Source organism: Lactuca virosa, chromosome 1 (assembly GCF_052849685.1).
Source record: "Lactuca virosa cultivar CGN04683 chromosome 1, Lactuca_virosa_CGN04683_v6, whole genome shotgun sequence".
In the NCBI taxonomy this organism is placed as follows: Eukaryota; Viridiplantae; Streptophyta; class Magnoliopsida; order Asterales; family Asteraceae; genus Lactuca; species Lactuca virosa.
The window spans coordinates 47,448,114-47,450,935 of record NC_136426.1 but is presented as its reverse complement, the minus strand read 5'-3'; the positions used below and the strand labels follow the sequence as shown (position 1 = coordinate 47,450,935).

General features: G+C 39.3%; 1 pseudogene across 1 annotated transcript; it reads left to right on the top strand.

Annotated features, from left to right (window-relative positions):
- The first annotated feature begins 204 nt into the window (after positions 1-204).
- Positions 205-2,571, top strand: LOC145121519 (protein NRT1/ PTR FAMILY 5.10-like; annotated as a pseudogene). The gene is made up of 4 exons (XR_013714597.1): positions 205-459; positions 534-751; positions 1,015-1,547; positions 1,618-2,571. The product of XR_013714597.1 is annotated as a protein NRT1/ PTR FAMILY 5.10-like (transcript).
- The last annotated feature ends 251 nt before the right edge of the window (positions 2,572-2,822 follow it).

Below are 2,822 nucleotides of genomic sequence, written 5' to 3'. Positions count from 1 at the left end.
AATAATTTTATTTGGAATGGGTATTCGCCTATTCGGAATTGATAACGAACCCTGGAATAAGACCAAATTTACACCATACTTTTTTAAGGATATACAATCACAAAAATTAGCTAAATTCAGGACCCACCCGTTTACGTTATTTGTTAAACAACTCACACCCATGTTTGAAAATTTTATAATCTTATCTACTTTATATAGAGTTTTAACTTTTACGCAAAATATGCAATTGATAGAGCAACGACTACACAGCCATGTTGTAGACATTGAGTAACAAACAACAACCGGAATAAGTTGACAAGTTTGAAGCGGTTGATATGGTTGACAATGGCACCGCCACCCACCCCGTCGCGATTGACTCACCGCTACTCAACAACTTCGTCGACGGCGCTGTCGACTACAGAGGGCGTCCGGTTCTCAGATCCAAATCCGGTTGCTGGCGATCTGCATATTTTATCATCGGTAACGTAACGTCAAGTCTCTCGGCAATATTCTAAAATTAGTAAAAATGTTTCAGCATTTAACGTTTTATGCAGGCGTTGAAGTGGCGGAGAGATTTGCATATTATGGCGTCAGTTCAAATTTAATCACATACTTGACCGGTCCCTTGGGGCAATCGACGGCTACGGCGGCGGAGAATGTCAACGCCTGGTCTGGAACGGCGTCGCTTCTTCCTCTCCTTGGCGCTTTCATTGCTGATGCTTTTCTCGGCCGATACCTAACGATCATCATTGCTTCTCTGCTATATGTTCTGGTTTGCATCTTTTCATCTTTAGTTTGAATCATTCTACACATTTGTCTACCATGTGCTAAAACTACATCAGCCATTATCACTAGATTAAAGAGATAGGAATAAATCATGAATTGGTTGCTCAGTTGATATCACCGGTTATCGAATTTGATGAACTATTATTAGATTGAATTTTGAGAAATGTAGATGAAAGGATTCTGACGAACCAGTGGCTTCCGATGCAAAATAACCCTAATAACGTTAAAATATATGATTACAATTAACAGGCGCTTGCGTTTCTGGCTTTTTCCACTTTGATTCCTTCCAATTGTGAAACCGCCAATGGTGCCTCACCATGTTCTCCTCAACTCCAAGTCATCCTGTTCTTCATCTCACTATACCTTGTCGCAATTGCCCAAGGTGGCCACAAACCCTGTGTTCTAGCTTTCGGGGCTGACCAATTTGATGCAGACAATCCACAAGAACGCAAAGCCAAAAGCTCATTTTTCAATTGGTGGTATTTTGGATTGTGCGCTGGTCCAGCTGTGGGAATCTTTGTTGTTAGTTACATTCAAGACAATCTTAGCTGGGGTCTCGGATTTGGGATTCCTTGCATCATCATGGCTTTTGCCCTCGTCATATTCTTGATTGGAACCGTCACTTATCGATTTGGAGAGAAAACCGAGGAGAAAAGTGCTTTTCTCAGAATTGGCCACGTGTTTGTTAAAGCAGCTAGGAATTGGAACACTACACCTTCAAGAATATCATCGGAAGAGGAAGCTTCTGGAATCTTGCCTCATCAAGATTCTCAACAATTCAGGTAACAGTAATTAGAAATCCATATCCTTGAATTCCTTGTCGTTTTATTGGGTTCTTAATATCTTTTTCAGATTTCTGGACAAAGCTTTGTTTAAGGGATCAAATGAAGATGGAACTGTTTGTAATATTGATGAAGTGGAAGAAGCGAAGGCAGTTCTTAGACTAGCTCCAATATGGGTTAGTTGTTTAGGGTATGCAATTGTATTTGCTCAAACTACCACCTTATTTACAAAACAAGGCACCACCATGGACAGGTCAATCGGGTCAAATTTCAAGATTCCAGCCGCCACACTACAATCTTTCATCGGTCTCTCGGTTATGATTCTAATTCCCATCTATGACACCTTCTTGGTTCCTTTTACACGATCCATTACAAAGAAACCATCAGGTATAACCATGCTTCAGAGAATCGGAATCGGAATCCTCATTTCCATTGTTTCAATGGTGGTTGCAGCCGTTGTTGAGACAAAAAGACTCGAAACGGCTCGTGAGTATGGATTATTAGATGATCCAAATGCAACGATTCCAATGAAGATATGGTGGTTATTGCCTCAATACCTATTGGCTGGAGCTGGTGATGTTTTTGCCATTGTGGGTATGCAAGAATTCTTCTATGAACAAATGCCAAGTGATCTCAAGAGCATGGGCTTAGCGCTTTACCTCAGTATCATAGGGATTGGTAGCTTCTTAAGCAGCTTTCTGATCTCCATTGTTGGGAAGATGACAGGTGGCGATGGTGAAGATGGTTGGATATGTGATAACATGAATGGAGGGCATATTGATTATTTTTACTATCTTCTTGCGGGAATTAGTGTGGGGGTGTTTGTGATGTACATATATGTCGCAAGATCTTATGTTTATAATCGAGAAAGAGGCTTGTGATGTTGCTGAATAAGTGGTTTCTGTGAAAAATTATGAAACATGGTGTCATTATTGTAAATTTGTAATGGTTGTATTGACCATTGGATGTATAAATATAATTGTTGTATATGTGTTTCTACTAATGGCAAATTACTTCAGATAAACTTATATTTGAGCCACTCATGAAATCTTAGCAAAGCCAATGGAATTTCGTTCATCCCAAAGAATCTCCTGGTTTTATCAAATTGTTAGAACCCTAATTCTACGACCTTTTTTTTTAGATTTAAAAATTTAGGACGATATTGGTAAAAATCAAACAAGCAGGATACAAATTGCGATAAATCAAACTTGGCCTATGGATTTTGGTTTTTACTTTTTAGTATAATAACAACACATGATGGGCCCATTTGTATTT